This window comes from Myotis brandtii, unplaced genomic scaffold, assembly GCF_000412655.1.
Source record: "Myotis brandtii unplaced genomic scaffold, ASM41265v1 scaffold714, whole genome shotgun sequence".
Taxonomy (NCBI): Eukaryota; Metazoa; Chordata; class Mammalia; order Chiroptera; family Vespertilionidae; genus Myotis; species Myotis brandtii.
In genome coordinates, this window is record NW_005370809.1 from 1,372,999 (window position 1) to 1,384,273 (window position 11,275).

General features: G+C 45.7%; 2 pseudogenes; one reads left to right on the top strand and one right to left on the bottom strand.

Annotated features, from left to right (window-relative positions):
• The first annotated feature begins 1,229 nt into the window (after positions 1-1,229).
• On the top strand, positions 1,230-1,654 carry LOC102247223 (annotated as a pseudogene).
• Positions 1,655-10,852: 9,198 nt separating this feature from the next.
• LOC102241820 lies at positions 10,853-11,186 on the bottom strand (annotated as a pseudogene).
• Positions 11,187-11,275: the final 89 nt, after the last annotated feature.

Consider the following 11,275-nt stretch of genomic DNA (forward strand, 5'->3'; position numbering starts at 1 on the left):
CTCTCTCATCGATGTTTCTAACTCTCTATCCCTCTCCCTTCCTCTCTGTAAAAAATCAATAAAATATATTTTAAAAAATAAAATAAATAAATTAAAAAAAAATGGGGAAGTGGGAGCCTTAAGGAAGTCTCACAGAGGTTCAAAGCAATTCCAGAACCCAGCCGGGCAGATGTTGGAAGTCACCTAATTAGGTTTCAAGGACTAGGAGTCATTCTCCGTGGTTCTAGGTTTTGCCTTCTGGGCCTTTCTTCTTTTTGAAAGGTAGCACATGTGTTTGTAGCTGAGTAGTTTTCTCAGCTTTTTTCCTGCCGGTAGAACTTTGGAGGTCCCATGGCCTTTTTTTAGTGTGTGCTGTCCCTTTCTATCCAAATTGGCACTGTCTTTGCTGATGTCATTCTCACAGAAACTTAGAGGGTCCCATGTGATTCTCATTGGGGTTCACCCCATTAGCCAAAAGCTACATCTGCAAATCTCTGTGAGGCAAACCCTTCTCCTTGGCTTCCTACTGAGACAGGCAAAGAGATAGTGCCCGTAAGTTTCTTAGAGGTCCTATCGTCTGACTGAGAGAATCTGTAAAGCGAGCAGCCTTCCAAAGGGTCCTTTGTGTGTCTGAATGCTACTACGAGGTTCTGCCATTGATATTTCTGAGGTCTTAACAAAAGACAGTCACACCATTTGCTCTATCTCTAGGTCACTGTTGGAACTGCACCTTGGGTTTAAACCCTTCTCAGAAGTCATCCTTAATTTTAGCATCTTCTCCTCTGGAGAGGCTGAGCATTTATAAAACCATCACATCCTAGCTCCTTTTTGATTAATAGTCCTTCCCTCAATGTATCTCTCTCCTCCTGTGTTTTACTATAAGTAGCAAAAAGAAAACAGGCAGCGCCTTAATCACTTTGCTTGGAAATCTCCATAGCTGCCCACCACTGTGCCTTCCTCTTCATCCCCACTGTTACTACTCTCTCTAGATGGGCAGTTCCAAAGTTTGGGAGGTCAGGGCCCCTTTAGACTCTAATTTTTATATTCTAAAAATTATTGAGAACCCTAAAGAGTTTTGTTTACGTGAGTTATATCTGTCAATATTTCCCACGTTAAAAATTAAGTGTGGGAAATTTTAGAAATGTTTATTAATTCATTAGAAAAACCATTGCAGGCCCTCCTCTAGTCAGGCATCTTCATGAGAGTGACATTTTTAAACCCTGTGCGGCCATCCCTGACGCACCACCATGATGCCCAGGGAAGACGGGGCGACCTCGAAGTCCAACTACTTCCTTAAGATCATCCACCTTCCGGATGATTATCCAAAAGGCTTCATTGTGGGAGCAGCCATTGTGGGTTCCAAGCAGATGCGCAGATCCGAATGTCCCTCCCCGGGAAGGCTGTGGTGCTGATGGGCAAGAACACCATGAGGCACGAGGACATCCGAGGACACCTGGAAAGCAACCCAGCTCCAGAGAAACTGCTGCCTCATATCCAGGGGAATGTGGGCTTTGTGTTCACCAAGGAGGACCTCACTGAGATCAGCGACATGCTGCTGGCCAATCAGGTGTCAGCTGCTGCCTGTGCTGAACAGCAATGGAAGCCAAGACTCCAAGAAAACAAGTGGCAGACCCAGAGGCCCACAGGGACTTGGGAGGAGGCCATTGCACTCTAGTCCAGGATTCTTCCTACTAATATCTCAGGATGCCTCCCACAAGCATGTGTGAGTTCATGTACACACACACACACACACACACACACACACACACCTTTCTCCACCACCATTACCACCACCATACACATACAATAGATTCAATATCCCGGGAGGAAAGATTCATGCCTTTTTAACAAGGCTCCCACTTGTTATTGATTGATTTTTATTGATTGATTTGAGAGACAGAGGAGGGGGGAGAGATGGAACCTGCAACCTTGGCGTATCAGGATGACAGTCTCACCAACTGAGCTGCCTGGCCAGGGCCTGGGTTCATGCCTTTTCAATCTTAGTATTCCTGCAACAGATCAAGTGTCTGGCAGCTAGAAAATGACAAGTGATTGTGAAATTGAGTTGACTGTAACTCTGAACTGGACCATCTTGAGGGAGAGAGAGGGGTACATAGAGGATCACCACCAGAGCCGAGTTCAAGTCCAACTTGACCGAACTCTGACAGTGGCCTGGCCCTGGATTCTGGCTCTACCCAGACCCTTCTCAGGCCACCCACAGAGAAGAGGGGCCTCGCTACCAGGAGAGGTTGAGATGCCCAGGGAAGTAGATCTGCCCACCCGGCTCTGCCCCAAGGTCTGTAGAGTGGGAGCCCTTGATGGCAGGAACTCACTCTAAAACCACAGTGCTAGTCAACCAGCGGCCTCACTGCCCACCCAGGGCCTGGCATTCGCACCAGCCAGAGCAGAGGCCTCATTCATATGAGCATGCAGCACTGGTGGGACAAGCCTGAATTAATAACATGGGTCGCCACTGGGGCATCGCTGTTTGCCAGACTCTTCTACATAAATATATCTGGGTCTACTCTTCACTCAGCCAAGGCAGGAATGCTGCTGAACTCTGACCCTGCCCTTTGCACTGGCTTCAGCGATGAACTTGCTCCTCTGATATTTTGCAGAATCTACATACTCAACTGATTTGGCTTGGCTTTGCATCGGTGCTCTTTCTCCTTGTCCTGAGACGGGAGGCCACTATGTCCTGTCAGCCTGAAAGACCTCTGGAGCAGGGGTGAAGGGGTGCGCCTGCCACAGGTGGCCCAGGCAGCTGCCCACGCCACGGCTATGTGCTTTGGAGGGCCCTGTTGACCGCCACATTCTCTCTCCTGCCCACTTGATTTGGTTTGGCTTTGCATCGGTGCTCTGTCTCCTTGTCCTGAGACAGGAGGCCACGATGTCCTGTCAGCCTGAAAGACCTCTGGAGCAGGGGGTCGCCTGGCACAGGTGGCACAGGCAGCTGCCCACACCACGGCTATGTGCTTTGGAGGGCCCTGTTGACCGCCACATTCTCTCTCCTGCCCACAGAAGTCCCAGCTTCTTCTCTCACTCCGTTTCTGTTAATCCTGTGGGCCACAGTGAGGCTCAGGCCCTCTCCTGTCACAGGACCCCTGCACCACTCGGCTCCCAGAAGCCCCATGCTCCCTCCCACTTCCTAGTCAGCGCTTTGCTCTAATTCACGTTTTCACTGAGGCCTTCCTGATCACCTCTCTACAACTGCACGCCCCCCTCGCTCCCCCCTGCTTTTTCCTCGGCACCTCTCACCGTCCACCTTATCTCGCTGACTATTGGTCTCCCCGCCTCAGCAGTTTTGTCTGTTTGTTCTCTGCTGTATCTCCAGCCCTGAAACAGGGCCTGACCATAGCACACACTCAGTAATATTTGTAAATTCTTGCATGAATGAGGCTGGGCTCTGAGCTGATACCAGGAAACCGCGTGTTCTGAATCAGCTTCACTCCCTCAGGCCTGACTCAGTTCATCTGTCTAATGACAAGGGCACATGTGCTGTTGTGTAAGCTGCCTTCCAGCAGCAATAATTAATGATTCCAGGCGATATCCTCTTACCACCCCGGAGAGGCTCAAGCACAGGCAACGAGGGAGGGGAGGCGAGAGGCAGCTGCCAGATGACTAACTGGGATCTGGGATCTGAAGTCATCCACCCCAAGTGTTAATCCTGATGGGCCACAGTGAGGCTCAGGATTATTAGCTCCTGAGACTCACATGGCCTCCTGGCTTGACCTGGCTCTAAAAGACCATCAGGTGCACTTGAAAATTTAACTCCAGCCCTAACCGGTTTGGCTCAGGGGATAGAGCGTCAGCCTGTGGACTGAAGGGTCCCAGGTTCAATTCTGGTCAAGGGCATGTACCTTGGTTGCGGGCACATCTCCAGGAGGGGGTGTGCAGGAGGCAGCTGATCGATGTTTCTCTCCTCATTGATGTTCTAACTCTATCCCTTTCCCGTCCTCTCTGTAAAAAATCAATAAAATGTATTTTTAAAAAAGAAAAGAAAAAATAACTCCATCATAGGCCTGGAGAAGAAATAAAGAATTGCTGAACTTTGCACAGAAATTGTGCAAAATTAGACTTGACCTAGCTCTCATTCAACAGGCACTGATAAGGATTCCTTCTGCACCTGGTGCTGTTCTAAGCAGGAAGAGAGCAGTGAACCAGAGGGACAAGGTCTGGATTTGACCTGTGTGTTTAAAGAAAAAATAACTCCATCATAGGCCTGGAGAAGAAATAAAGAATTGCTGAACTTTGCACAGAAATTGTGCAAAATTAGACTTGACCTAGCTCTCATTCAACAGGCACTGATAAGGATTCCTTCTGCACCTGGTGCTGTTCTAAGCAGGAAGAGAGCAGTGAACCAGAGGGACAAGGTCTGGATTTGACCTGTGTGTTTATTCCTTCCCAAGGCCTGGGGCCTACTTCCCTCTGACCTCCTGCTCTTCAGCATCTCCCCTGACCTACTGGTGACATTTAGATGGATAGATCCTCTATTGTTTTAAAAATATATTTTTATTGATTCCAGAGAGGAAGAAAGAGATAGAAACATCAATGATGAGAGAGAAACACTGATTGGCTGCCTCCTGCACGCCCCACACTGGGGTTCGAGCCCACAACCCAGGTACGTGCCCTGACCGGGAATTGAACTGTGACCTCCTGGTTCATAGGTCAATGCTCAACCACTGAACTATGTCGGCTGGGCTGGATAGATCCTGTTCGTCTCAAACACAAAACCACACCTGCCAGACCAATGCAAGTCTGCACCAAGGTCGCTGCAGACCCTCCTGCATCCCAGTCACATCAGCTTTCCTTCTGTCCAGCTTCCAGGAAACTCCAATCTCTTCCTCATTCTCACCACCTTCCTACAGTTGGCCCCACCATTCCCCAACAAACTCACCTTTTGTATCTGTGGGGCCAGTTGCCTCAGGGGCCCGCAAGCTAACTGTATTTTACACCTTCATCCAGTTTTCCCTATCTGAACCATCTCTCCCCTCCCTTCCCTCTGCCTCTGTAAAGCTGCTTATCACAACTAAATCAATCCTCATCTGGGGGGTGGGGGTGGGGGGGCTTTCTCAGTTCCACAACTCTTGTAAGTTCTCTACTACCTAGAACACCTGCTTACCATGGGTGTGTTGTTTTTGTACCACACATCTTTCCCTGTAACTACTGGCTGTCTGAGGCTGTTTCATGGAACTATGTCTTATCTCTCCATGAGACCGTAAACTCCTTGAGAGCAGGAACCACATTCATTTTTCTGCATCTTATGCAGCCTAGTACCCACTCACTGGGCAATCGATCAGTGACAGATTTTACCTGGATTTACCAAATTGTGATATTTAAGAATACACTTGGGGAAATGTGTATTTTTTTTTTATAGATGTAAAGAGAAAAATGTAGAATGCATTTTTATAGTCCTGGGGCCTGGCTACCCACCATGACCTGCCCAGCTGGGAATTTATTACCAAATCACTCTATGAGGTTACTTCCAGTCAGATTTATTACAGAGCGTCCTTTTTTTTTTTTTTGTCCACAATTGTTTATGCATTTGAAAAGATTTTAAGAAATACATGGAGGGCTTTAAGTGTCATGGAAACATTCCCCTCTTATATAAACGCATTAAGGCTTCCCTGGGAAGTATGAAGGAAGGGGAGTGGGGTGACAGGATTGACAGTCCTTTAGAGATTTTACTCAAATAATACTTATACACAAATAGCTGAGCAAAGGGAGGTAAAAAAAACAAAGTTCACATTTTGCTTGCAAATGTTATATCACAGGGGATGGGACAGAAAAAGAAACAGTTTAAAATAACCAAGTGAAATCACATGAGCATAGGGATTTTTCTCTCTCATCAAGAATGAGAAGTGGACGCGTTCTCCTTGAGTTTCTTGGTGCTTCGTACTGTGAAGCTGCAGCAGTGGGAGTGGGGCTAGGAGAGGGAGAGGTTGGGTACACCCATCCACTGGGCAAAACCTGCTCTAGACACAGGCTTTTTTTTTTTTTTCAGTCCTTAACCTTTTTTACATGTTTATTTTGTCCATATCAGATGTGGCTTCTCAAAGATGAGGACTGTACTCTTCCTGCAAAAGAGATGGCCCCGCAATATACCTAACATCTAAGAAGAACCTCCCATCAGACACAGGAGGACCACACTCAGAGGATGAGGCATGTGCCAAGGCCATGCAGCCAGAGATTCTTTGGGGGCGGGGGGGCGCTGGTTTTAGAGAGCTCTGGAGTGTTCACGCTTAGCCCTTACTGTCACTACTTAGCCTGAACATTTAGAACATCCTTCTGGTGTGTGTTGAGCATATATCCCCTGGGCCAGAAAGATGGCAAAAGGCCAACAAGAAACAAACCATACTCCCTAACATTAAGAAGCTTAGATTCAGAGGGAGCGGTGGGGCAAGTTCTTGGATGAACGCAGAGCAGAAAGGAGGAAGGACTGCAAGAGGCATGTCAAGGTGGGTCAAGAAAGGCTCTGTCAGCGTTAAGCTGGGTCTTAAAGAGGTTCAAGACAGTGCGAATGAGGTCAGAAGCACCAAACCAGCTGCACTGATTTAACAAATCCTTACTGTTCATCAACGACCATGTGCCAAGCGAGGTTCTAGGGAAGCAAATACCTATCTGCCCTCATGAAGCTTCCATTCGAGTAAAAGTGGGAACAGACACTTCACAAAATATATAACGAAAAGCAGGTTAGGCAGCCTGGAGAGGGTATGAAATTGCGCAGCCACCATAGAAAACAGAATGGCAGTTTCTCAAAACATTACACATGGAATTATCGCTTGATCCAGTAATTCCACTTCTGGGTAAACACTCACCCCTAGCAGAAATCTGCGGTAAGAATGGTCCAAACAGAGGGAAGAAACAGCGAGGAGGTCACTGTGCCAGAGCCATCGCCATGAGAATCCACTGGTTCAGCTCTGTGCCTCTTCGACCAATTCCAATAGTAAGTACTAGGGAAACGACTTAAGAGTGGAGCTGGGGCCGAAACCGGTTTGGCTCAGTGGATGGAGCGTCGGCCTGCGGACTGAAAGGTCCCAGGTTCAATTCCGGTCAAGGGCATGTACCTGGGTTGCGGGCACATCCCCAGTAGGAGATGTGCAGGAGGCAGCTGGTCGATGTTTCTCTCTCATCGATGTTTCTAACTCTATCTCTCTCTCCCTTCCTCTCTGTAAAAAATCAATAAAATATATTTAAAAAAAAAAAAAGAGTGGAGCTGGGAAATCCTTCCTCAGCCCTGAGGGGAAATGCACAGTGCATATGGCTTTACTGGGTGAGGGACAAGGAGAGTGACTTGGTTTCATTAAACTTGTATCGAAGTCATTGTAGACACTAGCCATTAGGCCTCTTTTAGGGGCTTAGACCTGCATAAGAGCTGCCTATGACCCTAACTTCATTTCTCTGGAAACAATTCTGCTAGGACAGAGAATTCTTCCTCCATGACCTCCGGGTGAGTTGGTGTTCTCTGAGAACATTGGGTTTTGCATTTCTCATTAACTGCTCTCATAGCTCCTGGGTTTAACTGTCTATTAAACTCTTTTATGGCTTTCGCCCCCATGGAACCAAGAATAAAGGTGAGTAAAGAACTCATCCAACGTAGAACACTCCAACAGCCTGAGATTATTCCTTTTCATAAAACCTGACGTTTCATGCCAGGGGCATTACAGAAAAAGGAAGCCAGAGTCAAGTGCAAATTATAGCGCTACAGACAATGATGCGAGACGAAGTCTTTCAAGATACTCTAAGTGCTAGATTCAAAAGATAGTAGATATTTTGCTTCTTGAAACTGTGCCAGCCTTGTGGCTTATGCCCAGTGTAATTGCATTAAAGACTCCAGAACATTTCTGCCAGCCTGTGCTGGCCAAGAGCCAGTAGTGATTTCAGAGTGAGTTTTCTCACCCTGCCACCCCGCCATCTTGGCTGGGCCTAAAGGCCAGCTGCCTGGGTCAGTCTGATTTGCAGTTCCGTGGATTGTTAGTCTGTCCTCATATAGGGGCTGAGACTCACAGGAAAGTTTTCAGGAAACTAGCGTAAAGTTTAATGCTGTGGGCCCAGTGGTGGTCCCTGGAGAGATCGTCTGTCTAAGGCACAGTGTTCTGGAAAGAGCATGGGAAGGAGTAGAAGACAGGAAGTCGGAGGTTTAACCAGGGGTCACATCTGTGCTAGATATCTTTAGTTTGTTTAACTCACCCCCGGGCTACTCCTTACTCTTGTCTAACCTGGTCTGTGCCTCAGGAGAGTGACCTACATTGATCTCACCAGGCTCCCTGGCTTCACTTAGGCCAATGAGGATCTCTCAGCAGGATACACAGGTTGAGTGTTGGTTCCCCTGATTTCCTAGGTCTCTGTGAGCTGCCATGGCCTCAGACTGAAGGTCTCTCTTCTAAGGTTCTGGCAACTGTGCCTTCCTCTCTCCCTCACAGGCCCAGGGAGCTCTGTAGAGCACCACACTGTTCCTTGTGGTTTCCCCACACCCTGCCCCCACTTTATTGAAACCCGATGAAATTACCCCATTAGAGTGTGCCCTCTATGTTCTGCCAGGACCCTGACTGATACAGCCACTAATGAGCTGGGTGACCCTGGTCTCACCAACATAGTCAACCATGGCCATGGTTTCCTCATCTTTAAAATGGAGATTACAATGCCAGTTCTTACACACTTGTTTCTCTAAGTTTTCACAAAGATTACAATGGACATAAAGCACTAAACAAACATGTTTTTTTAAAGCATATCCCAAATGAAAGAACAGGACGTAACTCCAGAAAACACACAACAAAAAACAAACTGGAGGCAAGCAATCTACCAGATAAAGCAAGCATGTCAAACTCAAAGGCTAACACGGGCCAAATAAACAGGGTTTAAGTTTATGTGGGCTGCAAAAAAACAAAGGCTTCAATTTTCATAGAAACGTAGGTTTATTTCTATAGCGACATGCTGAATACAAAGGTCTGCTATATAAATGAATAATCATTAACATAAAAGAATAGAACATTTTAATAAAAATTAATATTTTCTTGAGTGTTAACTTACCAGACACCGAATAACTGCACAAATTAATAAGCGTAATGCAAATAAACCTGTTTTTCCTGGTCTCCAAAAGCGAAATATTTCCTGTTGCACACACCAAACAAGTCAGTCCAATCGGCTGCTAAAATATTTGCTGCTAGTATTAGTGGAGAGAAATGGTGCACCTGCATGTAAGGCGCGTAAGGGAAATGAATGCAACACGATTATAGTAATCAGTCATTAGTGAATGTTGTAGTTGTTAATAATAATTATGTATAACAGGATATTGTAAAAATTAAGTTATGAAATTGTTATTAAAACATTTCTTACATACCGTTATATTGTCTGGGCCGCAAAAATATTCGCTGTGGGCCGCGAGTTTGACATGCTTGATGTATGGTGTCAAAGAGGTACTAGACTTATGAGGGGATCACTTCCTAAGTTATATAAATGTCAAGCCACTACTCTGTACACCTGAAACTAATATTGAATGTCAACTGAATTTGAAAAACTAAAATACACATGGGTTTTTATTAAATATCCAAAAAACTAACTGGATTTCACTGCGATAAACATAAAGACATTAGGTGACCAATAACACTTAAATCCTAAAATCTATCCCAAAATCAGGAAGGTAGATAAGACAAAAACATTTTCAGTATTTCATACCCATCAGGATAGTAATGATGATCATTTTACTAGAAAAAATCTAAACATAGACATGAACATATTTTTTATTACAAATAAAAATAGCGTTGTTATCACCACTGGCTACTGTTAACGTAAAAAAACAACAACATTGAAACCTGTAAAGAATTTTTGTGAGTTTATTTGAGCCAAACTCTCGACATGTGCAGGGAATAAGAACCTTAACGAATTGAGATAATGCTCCAGAGAATGTCGGGTTACATCTGTATTTATACATTGCAATCAAAGGAGGGACATAGGTGGGTTACATGAAACACATGAAATTCATTGGTGATAGATTAAGGAGGTGGGATAAAGCAAAGCACAGGATCAATTAACATGATAATGAGGGAATTTGTGGTATCTGTCCTGGTGCCCAGCACATTTGGTTGTGCCCCAGGGGCTCCAGAAAAGTTACAAGTTACCCAGACATTTCAAGGGTATGTTACCATAGATGCAAAAAGACAGATAGGCTCAGTTAAGGTAAAGGTTGACCTTGTCAGTGAAGATACTGGCCTAGGACATAACTGCCCACCATGATGCTTTTAATGTATAATTTCAGACCATCCTTTGTGGTTACTTTAGGACCTAGTCTCTGAGTTTGCAAGACTGCCATGCAGGCCTCTCCTGAACTTGTCAGGTCAGCATGTGGCCCCTTTCGTCCACACTACCAAGAAGCAACTTGTGCAGGAAAAAGGATATTGTTGGGCTTAAAAGACTGGTATTCTGCCCTAGCTGGTTTGGCTCAGTGGACAGAGCACCGGCGTGCAGACTGAAGGGTCTGAGGTGCTGTAACAGGACAATCAATGGGTCCGGGCTGCCTGTCACCACTTGAGCCAACTAAGCAGAGACAGGGTTGAATCATATATGAGCGTTTATTCCAATACTGTCGTCACTATGGGAGAGCAGCAGGTCCCCCACAAAAATCTGCTCTCCAGTTTTGATTTCCTCAGTTTTGTGGGGATGGTTACAAGGGGAAGGAGAGCAACATTATCTACTGAGACACAATCTCCTACAAATGGTATGCTATGCTTATACAGACTGCACCTTATTGAGCTTGAAATTTAATTATTTTTGCTTTTGCAAATAGGCAGTTTTTTTTAAAGATCTCACACATTTATTACTGAACCAACCTACTATTTCAGGGGGAAAAAAAATCAACAGAGCAAAATCACCACAATTAATCTTCCAATTAAAATGCCCCAACTGTCCAGACAGTAGCATCTTTTCAATCATTTAAGGGTGTAGGCAACCTGGATACAGCATAAATATGTGAGTCATCTCTCATGTGTGATTTCTCATAGGCCCAGTTTGGTTCTTCTCCAATGTCTCCTCTTCGAGTTGTACCTGATTTTATTACCAGTTTTCATCATCTGAATCTGGGGAATGGGCCGAGTCTGCTTTTGTTTCTTGGCCAGGAACCTCTTGATCCTGAAAGTCTTGTGGGAAGACATGGTGAAGAAGAAGCGAACGCGCGCACCTCGATGGCGGAGAAAGAGCAATAGGCAGTTCTTGAGTGAGAATGGTTCCAAGGTTGACTCCCAGGACCAAGGTTGACTCCCAGGTCCCGGGGGCATACAACTCTCAGCCAGGTCAGAATGTC